The sequence below is a fragment of the Ovis canadensis genome, chromosome 3 (assembly GCF_042477335.2).
Source record: "Ovis canadensis isolate MfBH-ARS-UI-01 breed Bighorn chromosome 3, ARS-UI_OviCan_v2, whole genome shotgun sequence".
In the NCBI taxonomy this organism is placed as follows: Eukaryota; Metazoa; Chordata; class Mammalia; order Artiodactyla; family Bovidae; genus Ovis; species Ovis canadensis.
In genome coordinates, this window is record NC_091247.1 from 169,855,326 (window position 1) to 169,870,057 (window position 14,732).

Genomic DNA, 14,732 nt, shown 5'->3' on the forward strand with positions numbered 1-14,732 from the left:
ATCATATGGATGATCTTTTCTAATTATATAGCTAAATACATTTCAGAAAATAGAGCACAGTGTTTAGATTAATTGAAAAATACAGATTAGAGAGCATATGGGGGGTATGAAAATATGGACTCTAGTGCAAACTTATTCCAGAAAAACATGACCTGGAGGATTTCTTTAATGCACATCAAAACAAAACAAAACAAAACAAAACTGAGAATTCCAGACTTTTGGCAGGTCACTGTCATGTTAAAGAAGAAAATGACTATTCATTGATTTGATTGGATTTTATTTTAACCAGTGGCCATGGCCTCATGATTTTATATAGGTTTTCTCAGTTCAATGTCACTTGAATTTCTGAGGAGTTTGAGAAGAAGCACAAGTCAGCAATGAGAAACTGTACATTATCTACATTCATACTCCTGGGACTGACAGATGATCCTCCAATGCAGGTTCTGATTTTTATGTTTCTGTTTGTTTCCTATACATTGAATTCCTATACTGGGAATCTGACCATCCTTATAATCACTTTAGTAGATTCTCACCTTAAAACTGCCATGTAGTTTTTCCTCAAATGCTTATTCTTTTTAGAAATCTTATTAACTACAGCCTCATTCACAGATTCTTATACAGCTTATCAAATGGGGACAAGACTATTTCCTATAATGCTTGTGAGGCTCAACTACTTTTTGTCATTCTTTTTGGAGCAACAGAATTGTTTCTCCTGGCCATCATATCCTATGACCACTATGTGGCCATCTGCAAACCTTTACATTATGCAGCCATTATGAGCAGTAGATTCTGTGGAAGATTTGTTTTTTGCTGTTGGATAGCAGGTTGTCTGGTCATATTTCTACCACTCTGCCTGGGCTTAAATCTGGAATTCTGTGACTATCATGTCATTGATCATTTTATCTGTGATGCTTCTCCTGTGCTAAAGATCTCTTGTTCAGACACATGGTTCATAGAACAGAAGGCTGTTGTCCTTGCTGTGTTGACTGACATACTGAGATTTCTGTATGTAGTTATATCTTCTATGCACATCACCAGGACCATCATAAACTTCCCTTCCACCCAGCAAAAGATGAAGGCCTTTTCTACCTGTTCTTCTCACATGATTGTGGTTTTTATCACCTATGGCAGTTGTATCTTCATCTATGTCAAACCTTCAGCAAAGGATGAAGTGACAATTAATAAGTGTGTGTCAGCGCTTACTACTTCAGTTGCCCCCATTAAACCCATTCATTTATACACTGAGGAACACACAAGTGAAACAAACTTTTACAGATTTAATAAACAGAATTTCATTGATGTCAAAGAAGTAAACAAATGTTGAAGCAAAGCATAAAATATAAATTTAAAAAGAGCAGTGGGCCTTAAGGTCACAATCTTCATTTCTTAACTATTGTACTCTGGTCTATTGTCTAGAAATGTTAACATGCTTTTATAGTTATTACTGAATCTCAGACCCCAAATAATCATTTCAAAGCTTGTTGAAATAAGCATGTTAGGTCATTTCAGCCCTTGTTGAAAATAACCTTTCTTCAAGATGATAGATCATATCAAGAGAACATAAAATTAGATTTTTAGGAATATGGGATTTCCTAAACTCTATCTTGGTTTTGATCAATTAGAGAACTATTAAATCTTATGTGAAAAAAATAGTGAATTCTTGAATTGATAGGAAAATAATATAGTGATAGTATTCATTGTTTTTTTCTAGTACAGACATTCAAAAGACATATATATGATTTCAATCACTCTTCTTAAGCAGGGATTAATTATTGAAAACAATAATGAGTTAATTTGAGCAAAAAGGAATGGGTTTTAACACAGAAGGGGAAAATATATGAGTTTAGAAACCTGAAGATTCACATCTACCCTGTAAAAGAAACATGAAATCCCAAAGATTTAAAGTTTAGACTCACTAAATTCTCTCTAAAGTGAAAAGCATGGCCTCTACATTAATTCATCATCCAGGTAGCAATGATCTGATAAACTCGGCTGAGGCAGTAAAGTCATCTTTATGCTCATAAAGAAAGTCTGATGCTGAATACATAATACAATGCAAGTCATAAATATGGTTAAATTAAACCAACAGGAGCCAATAAATCTCAGAAAAATAAAGTTCTAGACTTAAAGAAAATTAAACCAGCAAAATACAAGGAAGTCTTGGGCTATAGACAAGGAATCCAATATGAAGGCATATTGTCTCCTCAAAGATCATCTTTAACATTGAAAAAATGGAAAGTATAATCTTCACTATTATTTCTCAAATAAAGATGCTCTACATTTGGTTATTTTTTGTTTGTTTGTTTTTTGTTTTTATTATTTTATTTTTTAGTTTTCTTTTTTTTTTAATTTTTATTTTTACTTTATTTTGCTTTACAATACTGTATTGGTTTTGCCATACATTGACATGAATCAGCCACGGGTGTAAATGAATTCCCAATCCTGAACCCCCCCTCCCACCTCCCACCCCATAATTTTTGCATTTCTCACCGAAAACTTCAATGGTCCAGACTGGAATGTTTTTGACTTTCATTTCTAGACCTGTGTTCTAGGTGTCTCCTCTTACAAAGATTTCCTTCCCTGCACCCCTTCCTAGCTGTCTGTTTGGAGTCTCTCACATGTGCACCTGTCACATTCTGCAGTTATTTACTATGAAATAACAAATCATTCCCAGATCAGTGGTTTTAAACTTGAATTTCTGTGTCACTGGGTGTTTCTGCCAATTTTAGCAGACATCAGCTGATCTTGGCTGGGTTCATAGGATTGTCGGTAAGGATGCCTGAGTCTTCTTACCTAGTTTGGCTTCTTTCACAATTTTAGTAGTTTAATGACTCCTTACTAGGATAACTGAGATCTCTTCTAGGTGGTGCTTTATTCTCTAGATAGTGTTTTGGGAAGATCGTGGGGCTGCGAGGAAGAGAATAGAATCATGCAAGAATCCAGAGTCTTAGACTCAATGTCTTTCTACCACATTCTATTCACCAGACTAGTCACAGGACCAGCCAAGATTCAAGGGAGAGAAATGGAAAGCCCAAGTTTAAAAGGGTTCCAGTTGAATACATCTAGGAATGAATACATACAATCCAGATGAATTGAGAATCATATGATAAATAAAGCAGTGTTTTATTATTCACAGAATAAGATAAAAATACTTGATGTAAAAGTGAATGACTAATCATAAATATAAAAAAGTGAATGAATATATAAAGGAAAACTAGTTCATAGTCACGTATGAACTAAAAAGCATAGACATAATGATGGAGTTAGAAAATCTCAATAGATGTGAAAGCTAACAGGTAAATGCTTGATGAGGGACAAGATATTTATATATGTATATATTTTTGTATATATTCACTATCAAATTACTACTTTAACTTTAATCCTATCAATTAGTCTCTTTTGGCCTCATCATAAAATTTAAGTGTATGAGAATCTTTCTGATATTTCCAGTAGCAAATCATACAATTTACATAACTTCTTGCCCTGTTCCACCAGTATAATGATTCTGGACGCTATCAAGAGATAATACACCTTAATGATAAACAGGTCAGTCTACAGCATCAGGCAGCTAATTTATGTCTCCTTTTTTTCCCCATCTAACTTATCTAGTTGTAGGTTTTCACAAAAGGCTATGCTTAAATTCCCTGTGGAAATTCCCATGTGCTATTCCTTCTCTCCTTAACGATGTCTCTATTTGAACTCTCTCCAGTCTCCTCATCTTTTCTGAGTTTTTATTTAGAGATCATTTCTACCAGGAATCCATGTCTAATACTTCAAGATGGAGTTAACTGTTCCTGTAACTCTTCCTACTGTATCCTATGATTATCTTACAGCAGCTTTTATGACTAGATTTCCAGCCATGTTGGTAAATTTTATTTTAAACTTTGTGTCCTCATCAGCATCGTATTGCCAAGGGCACAGTCACTGTTCATCCAAAGCTGATAGAAATAATCAAAGAGTGAATTTTATTTTTGCCTTATAGACCAAGAAAAAGTTATAATTTTAAAACTATTTTAAATAATATAAGTCAACATAAGTTTAATAAGTAAATAACAAAACTGTTTTAAATAGCATTTAGAAAGAAGGTTTTTTTTCTTTCTATTAAAGTTAATCAGAAAAAATTGCACTGACATTTAAGACTAACTTTAATGTTATGGAAACATGACCCCAAATCCCTATATTGCTTTCCTATGGACTAGTTAGAACTGGACATGGAACAACAGACTGGTTCCAAATAGGAAAAGGAGTATGTCAAGGCTGTATTGTCACCCTTCTTATTTAACTTCTCTGCAGAGTACATCATGAGAAACGCTGGGCTGGATGAAGCACAAGCTGGAATCAAGATTGCCGGGAGAAATATCAATAACCTCAGATATGCAGATGACACCACCCTTATGGCAGAAAGTGAAGAGGAACTAAAAAGCCTCTTGATGAAAGTGAAAGAGGAGAGTGAAAAATTTGGCTTAAAGCTCAACATTCAGAAAATGAAGATCATGGCATCCGGTCCCATTACTTCATGGCAAATAGATGGGGAAACAGTGGAAACACTGTCAGACTTTATTTTGGGGGGCTCCAAAATCACTGCAGATGGTGACTGCAGCCATGAAATTAAAAGATGCTTACTCCTTGGAAGAAAAGTTATAATCAACCTAGATAGCATATTCAAAGGCAGAGACATTATTTTGCCAACAAAGATCTGTCGAGTCAAGGCTATGGTTTTTCCAGTGGTCATGTATGGATGTGAGAGTTGGGCTGTGAAGAAGGCTGAGTGCGGAAGAATTGATGCTTTTGAACTGTGGTGTTGGAGAAGACTCTTGAGAGTGGCTTGAACTGCAAGGAGATCCAACCAGTCCATTCTGAAAGAGATCAGCCCTGGGATTTCTTTGGAAGGAATGATGCTAAAGCTGAAACTCCAGTACTTTGGCAACCTGATGTGAAATGTTGACTCATTGGAAAAGACTGATGCTGGGAGGGATTGGGGGCAGGAGGAGAAGGGGACGACAGAGGATGAGATGGCTGGATGGCATCACTGATTTGATGGACATGAGTCTGAGTGAACTCCGGGAGTTGGTGATGGCCAGGAAGCCCTGGCGTGCTGCAATTCATGGGGTCGCAAAGAGTCAGACATGACTGAGCTACTGAACTGAACTGAACTGAACGTTTTTTTCAAAGTAAACTTCCTGTGCTTTTTGCAGTTTCTAGAATTAGACTGCCTGAATTCTTAATCCGCTTTGTTCCTTTTAGTCTCAGTTTACTTAATAACCTCTAGTTCAAAAAAATTATTTTGAGCATTCATTCTATAATCCACACAGAGACTTTGGCAGACAGCAAATTAAAGCCTCAACCTCTAACTCTTTCTCTTTTTAATGTTCCTGTCTGTTCTCATATTCTTTTATTTGACCCCCAAATTACTCAGAAGTTCTGTTAATGCATCTGAGCGCTAAGCAATGGCCACTGTGATAAATGGATTTTCTTTTCTGCATTCTCCACGAAGCAGGTGAATTTTGGTGACTGTGTATGTGCAATGTTCTGTTAACAAGTAATTAATGCCAGAGTTACCGGCTCTGCAGTTCTGCATATGATGCACTAGGTGTTCCACATTTCTTTCTCAGCCGCAATTTATTTATTAATAGCATAGGAAGATATTTCCATTTGTAAATATCACAAGCCTTCTTACTTTCCTCCATGCTGAGGTAGAAAAGGATTTCCCGTGGAGAACATCATTAGTTATATAAATGGCTTTCACTTATTTGCTATAAATTACACCCATAAAAAAACTGAACATGTTTTTTTGGTGTTTTGCTAATTTAGGTAGTTTTGTCCATTGAGACCAAAACAACTGACAGCATCTATCTTCTATAGTTAGGAAAGTACTATAGGTGTACTGGTACCATCAAAAGAAAGAGGTACTGATCCAGACTCGGGAGAAATACTCATCTGATATTCTGATACTCTTTTAGATAAGATCCCATAGAAAGTGACACTTCTGAAACAAAGCTAGAAAATTCTTAAGCCCTTGAGATTTCACTGTGGCAATGAAACTCAAAGCAGTATCCAATTTTTAAAACTCTCCCATTCTAATTAACTATTATCACACCCACAATTCTCTTCTGTCATACCTAGATGTTAATGAATGTTGATGAAGTGTTTTAATTCAGGTGTATTTCCTATTTAATAGGAAATTGATATTTCCTATTTACTTCCATGATTATTTACATGTAATAGTTCAGTAATCACTGATGACAACATTGCAGATATCTGGCATTCTAATGAAGAATAAAATAGTTATATCTTGGTATAAATATTGATTAGTGATGGTGACATTATCAAGCACATCACTTCTGATTGTCCCTTCAATTATTCTGTTCCAATGAGTACACATTAATTATTCAAGATAGATTTCTTGAAAAGTTATTATGTGATTGGTACCAATATACTCCTGAATTTAAAAATACTAAAGAGAAATGAACCCATGTCTCAATTGATGGGTGTAATAAATATCTCCAGTGAGTCTAATCCCTTCACACTTTAATTTTCTAGAAAAAAATAATATCAGACAGAATTATTTTCTTTTCTGAAGATATCCAAATTAATTATTGCCTTATTTTTAAACATAAATGTGATATTTTATAGAGATGAAGTAAATAGAACGGGAAGGAAGAGAAAAACTGATCGTATGAAAGACAATCATTGCTTTAGTTGAATACAAAATTCTTCTAGTCCCAAGATGAAACTGAATGTATAAGTGAAGTCAGTACATTCATAAGTAACTCTTTCATGAACCCATCCACATTCTCACAACATTTTGGGGAACAGAGATGATCTATCTGAGTTTTCAGTTCATTTTAGCAGACATGGATGCTCTTTAGGCTTCCCTGGTGGCTCAGACAGTAAAGCATCTGCCTGCAATGCAGGAGATTCAGGTTCAGTACCTGGATTGGGAAGAGCCTCTGGAAAAGGGACTATCTACCCACTCCAGTATTCTTGCCTAGAGAATTCCAGGACAGAGGAGACTGATGGGTTCCAGTCCATGGGGTCACAAAGAGTCAGACACCACTGAGCCACTAACACTGACTAACACTGGACGCTCTTCAGAGACCCTATTCCACTTTAAGTCTAGGGAAAAAACTTACATCACAGTCCTGAAAGAAAAACACATTTACTTTAAGTTTCTGAGAAATGTAAGATTATTTTTAGAAGATTTTGAAAGAGATAATTTCTGATTTCTCTGGACAAAGAAAGATTTTTCACAATGAAGTAAAATGAATGTTTTATTGTCCCAATGTCTTATAGATGAGCAGAAGTCCTCTGTGTGAATAAATAAAGGGCCCTTGTGACCAAAGTTTGAACATGACTAATGAATCTCATATGGACTGAATATTGGCAGAAGCTAACAGTGGCATCACTGGAAATCATGTCCTTGGAGATAGTAAGTTGCAACAACCTTACTGGACATATTCCAAGAACATAACAATTGCCTGATGGAAAGACATAATTCTGGCTCCTCTCCAACTCTTAGATAGTAAAGTATGAACAAATGATAAAAAACTGTTTTCCGTGAGAAAAATGGGTAAGTATACATGAAAGTAATATACATAGTTGCAAGTCAAAAAAGTGACTATTTTCCGTGTCAATGAATACAGACTTGCATTGTAATTTTTCTTCATAGGATAGTATTCAGCACTATAGGGAAAAGATAGAGTTTAAAAAGGTTAGAAATACTACACAAATTAAATATTGGGGAAAACATTTTATAATCTTGGAACTGAAGCAGGAGAATCAATGCATGTCCTCACAATGTTGGACTTAGCAAGTTGAAGTATTTAATTAAATTGGAAAATATACTTCCATTTGACTTTGCTTTTCACCATTTGCTTAGTTTTGAAACTAGATTACATGTTATCTTGTAGATTTTTGTCCCAAGAAAAGATCATACAAAGATTACTCTGTTATAGCTCTATGTGACTTAACCAGTTCAATATCCATTAGAAAAAAATTTCAGGAGTCAGAAGTCTTTATCTCATGAATGCTTCTTTGAAGCAGCTTTACCATTCTACTGGTTCCATTGTCCTGTTGATTATAACCTTTTGTTTGTGTTCATTTACTAATTGTATGAGTCATATTTCTTATTTTTTTGAAAATTATACATGAATAAGCTGTACCTCTGCATGGATAAAGAGTATCAGGAGTAGAGGATATCTATTTTTATAGTAATCATCAAATACCCTAGCTTAACCAAACAGGCTTAAGCATTCTAAGGTTAATGATGGGTGTGGCTCTCATGTTCTGTTGCGAGCGAAATGATACAGAGACAAAACACGAGACAAACAAGAGACAGACAATACACACTCCGGCCGGAGGAACAGAACTGTGCAAAACTAATTGGGGTTTATTATTATAAAAGCCCCCTAGGCAGAATTCCAGACTGCATGAATCAGCCTTTTCAGTACAGCGCAGGTGCATACATGTTATCGTACAGCAAAGGGGAGTGAAATCCATGTCTACTGCAGAGTCTGTCCAAGCCCTCATCTCCTTCTTTTCACAAGAAGGGAATGCTCCCTCGTTTGCAGGGGACCATTAAACTCAAGGCTGTGTCCAGACTCTTTGGCAGAACGCCTCATTTGCAAGGACATTCAGCCCGAGCAGAGAGACCCATTTGCAGGCACACCTCTGCTGCCCTATTAACCCTTCATGTTCAAGGGAGAATATTTTCTTCTATAAGAGAGACTGTTTTCACCTTCCCAATTTTAGCTTCTGAGTAGCATATTCTTTTCAAAATTCAAAAGATATTGAATATCTTTTCTGGTACTTATGTAGAGCATTTTAGAATTTCCTTCAAATTAGAATATTTGCCTGGCTTATGCCATGGGGTTGCAAAGAGTTGGACATGACTGAGCAACTACCACTTTGACTTTTCACTTTTTATACCATGAGAAACAAGCAACTGAAATGAGCTTTTACAGCCTTATTTAAAAGAATTTTATTGATCTCAGAGAAGTAAAGGAATGTCAAAACTGAGAATTAATCTTATCATGATACAGCAGGCCTTACATTTATTAATTCTTTTATCTCTTCCTTGCACTCAGTGTATTCCTACTATAATACTTATTGCATCATTATTCATGAATAAAGAATACAATTTTATCATTAATTTCTTTCTCATTGCAAATATATTTTTTCCAAAGTGACATTTCTCCAATTGAGACTTTGCCTTAACTCAGACCAGTCTCACAAGAGTGTAAAAACTATTATAGATTAAGAACACAACAACAAAATAAGCTGAATTATTGGCTTTACATGAAAGCAAACTGCAATACCTCAGACCTTCTTGCAATTAAAATATCCAAATGACAACATGAAAGAAGCATAAATATTAGTTTTATTGTTAATCAGAAGCAAGATAATTTTTTAAAAATTAAGAAAGCCAGAGTAATCTAGTACAAAAATAAGTGTATTTTAACACTGAAGGAAACATACAAGCTTTGAAACCTGGAAAAAACTAGCTTGGAAAATAAAGCTTTAAATTTCCCAAATTCAGAATTTAGATTCACTAGATTTCCTCCAAAATGAAAGAGCACAATCTTTCACAAACTGACAATCTAGACTGCAATGATCTGAGAAACTGTCAAGACAACAAAGTCATCTTTAGGATGACAAATCAGGACAAGTACTGAAATATACAATAAAATCCAATTCCTTAATGTAGCTAAATTTAGCCAACAAGGAGTGAGACAGTCTCAGCTAAATGAAAATCATAAACACACATCACCAAAACTAAACCAGCAAAATATACAGAAGTTTCTGTTTATAGAAGAAGAGCCCATTGGAAATTTTCAATGAGATTATTAGGGGAAAGACTCTGTGGGAGAGGGAGAGGGTGGGATGATTTGGGAGAATGGCATTGGAACATGTATAATATCATATATGAAATGAATCGCCAGTACAGGTTTGATGCATGATACTGGATGCTTGGGGCTGGTGCACTGAGACGACCCAGAGGGATGGTACAGGGAGGGAGGAGGGAGGGGGTTTCAGGATGGGGAACACGTGTATACCTGTGGCGGATTCATATTGATGTATGGCAAAACCAATACAATATTGTCAACTAATTATCCTCCAATTAAAATAAATAAATTTATATTAAAAAAACCTCAACATTCAAAAAACTAAAAAAAAAAAAAAGGAATGAAATGTGTGACCTTCACAGATATTTCTTAAAGGTTTTTTTTTTTTTTTTACATTTGGTTAATTTTGTTTTATAGTCTTTCACATTTCTCCCTCTAGACCTCAGCCCTCCGTGGTGCAGACTAGAATATTCTCAACTTTTATATCTTTCATTTTGACATCTATGCTCATGGTGTCAGTTCTTAAAATGATTCTCTTCCTTGTGTGCCTCTCTAGACTTCTTATGTACTCTAGGACTGTGTTTTGAACCCCTCATATGTGCCCCTGTTAGCTAGTGTGAGATAATATATCTCTCCAAAAATCAGTAGTTCAACTGACCATTTTCTGTGTAAGCTGAGTGTTTCTGCTGCTCTGGGGAGAGATTAGTTGATCTTGGTTGGATTTATTCATAGGATTCTCATTATGCATGACTGGGTTTTGCCAGACAGGTTAGGCTTCATTCACAACTTTAGTACTTTAATGAGTCATTACTAAGATAACTGAGCTCTCTTCCAGATGGTGCTTTATCCTCTAGACAATGTTTGATCACATGATAAGGTCATGGGCCTCCAAGGACGAGAATGGAAACATCCAAAGCTCCAGAGTCTTAGACTCAGTATCCCATCTACCACATTCTATTCATCAGACTAGTCACAGGACCAGCCAGGACCCAAGGGAAAGAAATTGAATCACTTACTGATGAAAGGAGCTAAAGAGACAGTACAGTGACTAGACAGAGGGAGGATCAGTCGTTTTTGCTATCTCCTTTTCATAGGCATGATATCTTCCAGTCAACTGATGTTATATTTTACAATACCTTGTCTATTTTGTCTGCAATATGCTATTCTGTTCCTAGTATTCAGGTGGATCCTAGGTAGTAAGGCACCTGGGGCTGCTCTTCAAATTGGTTTTCAATAAGTTATGGTTGAATAAATTCCCTGCTGCTGCTACAGCTAAGTCACTTCAGTCATGTCCAACTCTGTGTGACCCCATAGATGGCAGCCCACCAGGCTTCTCCATCCCTGGGATTCTCCAAGCAAGGACACTGGAGTGGGTTGCCATTTCCTTCTCCAGTGCATGAAAGTGAAAAGTGAAAGTGAAGTCGCTCAGTTGTGTCTCGACCCCATGGACTGCAGCCCACCAGGCTCCTCTGTCCATGGGATTTTCCAGGCAAGAGTACTGGAGTGGGACGCCATTGCCTTCTCCAGAATAAATTCCCTAGAAAACAATAAAGAACAGATTTTAGAAAAAGAAAAGAGTACTGTGACTCTGACTTTGATCAATGATGATACATAAGTGAATAATATGGGTATTATTTACTTGAATTTAAAACTGAAATTGATTCATAACTAAAGTGCTGTGCAAAACTTTCTTAGAAAGAAATAAAGTGCTTTAATTCTCAATGTTTGTAATGTTTTAAAAATTATTTGATTATTCTTTCATTTTTAAATATTTTATTATAGCAATAAGGTCATTTTAATCTTTTGACAAGTTTTTCAAACTAGCAATATAGATTTATTACCACACAGCTCCATTTTCACTATTTATTCCAATTTTAGATACTTTGATATTATCTTGTTTGAAATAACTTGCATAAAAGCCCAATATAAAAATCTTTATTTATTTCCTTACTGGGATTAAAAAATGCATAACATAAAATTTGCCCTCCTGACCATTTATAAATGTATGGTTAGGTACTATTAAGTATTATCATACTGTTATGAGACAGATCTCCAGAAATTTACATTTTTCAGATTTGAAACTCTGTTCTCATTAAACTCTTGAGAGTCCCTTGGACTGCAAGGAGATCAAACCAGTCAATCCTAAAGGACTTCAACCCTGAATATTCATTGGAAGGACTGATGCTAAAGCTGAAGATTCAATACTTTGGCCACCTTATTCTAAAAGCCAATTCATTGGAAAAGATCCTGATGCTGAGAAAGACTGAGGGCAGAAGAAGAGGGCAACAGAGGATGAGATGGTTGGATGGCATTACTGATTCAATGGACATGAGTTTGAGCAAACTCCCAGAGATAGTGAAGGACAGGGAAGCCTGGTGTGCTGCAGTTCATGGGGTTGCAAAGAGTAGGGCATGACTTAGCAACTGAACAGCAACTCTCATTAAACAACTGTCCTTTACTCCCTTTCATCAGGCCCTGGTAAACATCATTCTGTTTTTCTGTTGCTATGAATTTGACTCCTTTAGATACCTCATATAAGTGGAATCATACAGTAGCTGTGGTTCTGTGGCTCACTTATTTCACTAAGCGTAAGGTACTCAAGGTTTCTTCACTCTGTAACATGACACAGGATTTCCTCACTTTTTAAGTTTGAATAATAATCCACTGTATGTATTAATATATACCACAATTTGTTTGTCTATTCATTGATGAACATTTTGGTTGTTCCCACCTTTGGGCTATTGAGTACAAAGTATGGTGTACAAATATCTCTTTGAGACCCTGCTTTCAATTCTTTTGGATACCTGTCCAGAAGTAGGACTGTTCACTTGGTAGTCCTGTTTTTTTTTTTTTTGAGTTTAATTACTACAAATTAGTTACACAAACTCAATTTATAAAATATTAAAAAAATTGAACTTAATACCCAGTCCCCCAGGCCCAGTGCATAGTGAGATGGACAAACCTCCAGGGATGGAAAGCAGATCCAGAGGAGGAGGGGTAGAGTAAACTGAGGGGTCTCCATGGCATCGTGACAGTCACCCATTCCACAGCACCTTGCCTCCCACCTGCCACCCATTGTCAGAAGGGAGTCCTGCTGTGGCCAGTATGTCACCAGGTCCTTAAAGCCCTGGGCTTTATGCTAGCTGCCTTGCTCTGCTGCCTGTTTCCTACTTTAGTTTGTTTGTTCTCAGTTTACTGGGGAATGGGACAGATGGAAACAGGCAAACCCAGTATGGGCAACATCTAGGCCATATCCAAGGTTGGCCAAAGTAAAAAGACTGGCCTCCCAGCAGGGTGGGAAGTTGAGCAGTGGTTCCAAGTCTATATCTTCCTTGGTTGTTGCTTTTTAAAATTCTGCAGTTGTTTTAAGCAACACAGTTTTTTAGACCAACCCATTATTAAACTTTAAATTTTTCTTTACTGATTTTTAAAAGTTAAACAAACCAAAAAATTAAACAAAAAACCTACCACTCTTATTTTCCCCAACTTGTTCCATGAGAGTCCCACTGCACTCCTCTCTGCTTTTTCATTTGATCATTTCTCCCTTTTCCCTCAGTTTGAAGCGTCTGTGTCCAGTGTCTGTGAAGTGATGTCTTATCAGTGTCTCAGGATAAGAAATGGCAATCATTTCACCAGGTGCTGGAAACTGGTTAGCCTCGAGACAAGGGTTTCTAGGGCCACAGATCAGCATGTGTATTTAATTATAGGGTCCCCAGAAACCCCTCTCCTGGCTACCATGAGCAATGGCTTCTTTTCTGGGCTAAGGAGCCAGACCTGGACTGTTTCCTCAGAGGCAGGGGCCCCATAGACTATGCTGGGGCTTCTTCTTTGACCAGAGCTGGGCTCCCTTGAGCCTTGAAGACTTCAGGCTGTCCTGTAAGATGAGCCACCATGATCCTGCCTCTACCAACTCACATGATGCCCAGTCCCTCTGCCTAATTCAGTACCACATCTGGCCTCCCTTCTCTGGGCCTGCACCCCTCAATGGGCTACAGCCTGCACAGGGATCAGTTGCAGGCTTAAAGGGAAGCTATGAATCAGGCCAGAGTTTGCTTCAAGTCCAAGAAAAAAGTTGTCTTACTGTTGGAGGCTAGTCTTTCAAATCCTGGAGCCAGCCCTGCCAGTTGAAGGATGATTTTGTCCTTTGGTGACCACTGTTTTCTTTCTCTGAAATGTCTTTAATGATAATGTTGTTGACTCAGATTTCCATGAAAAAGAAAAAGAAAAAGAAAACAAAAACAAAAACTACCTCTTGAGTGACAGACATCCTGGTCTATTCCTCTCTGAGGAATCTTGTGGGAAAAGAATACAGTAGCTCCTGCTCTGTTTACATGTCTCTGTGGAGAAAGAAATCCTGCCTGCCCTGGGGTGTTGTGTGTTTTTGTCTGTTGCCATCCCAGGCCTGTGATAGGGGCTTGTGGCTACATTGTAATGTCTGGGCCATATCTGGGAGTCCTTCCCGCCTGCCCAGCCAGGCACCAGCCACCCCCTTGAAGAGGCTGACATTTCCTTCCTATGATGAAAGGCACAGGGAGCATCACCTCCCATGACACCATCTTCAGGAGCTCTGGCGACATGTGCATCCATGGGCCTCCCCCTGGGCGACCTACCTGCGGCCCACCTCTACCCACAGTCCTGTACAGGAGTCGAGTAAACAGGATGTCTCTGAGCCCATGTCCGCAAAGGGCCAGCCAAGGGCTGCCCTTCAACCTGACTCCATCAGTCCTGCATGACCAAGCGATAGTTGGCAGACTCTGCTACCCAGGACTTCTACTACCTCCCACCCTGCCATCTGGCAAGGAATGGGCCCTTTTCTGCAAATTGAGTACCTGTGGAAAGGTGACCAATTAGTGTGAAATGCATGTTTAGGAAATGTTAAATACTGTA

General features: G+C 37.4%; 1 pseudogene; it reads left to right on the forward strand.

Annotated features, from left to right (window-relative positions):
- The first annotated feature begins 377 nt into the window (after positions 1 to 377).
- On the forward strand, positions 378 to 1,313 carry LOC138438263 (olfactory receptor 6C2-like; annotated as a pseudogene).
- The last annotated feature ends 13,419 nt before the right edge of the window (positions 1,314 to 14,732 follow it).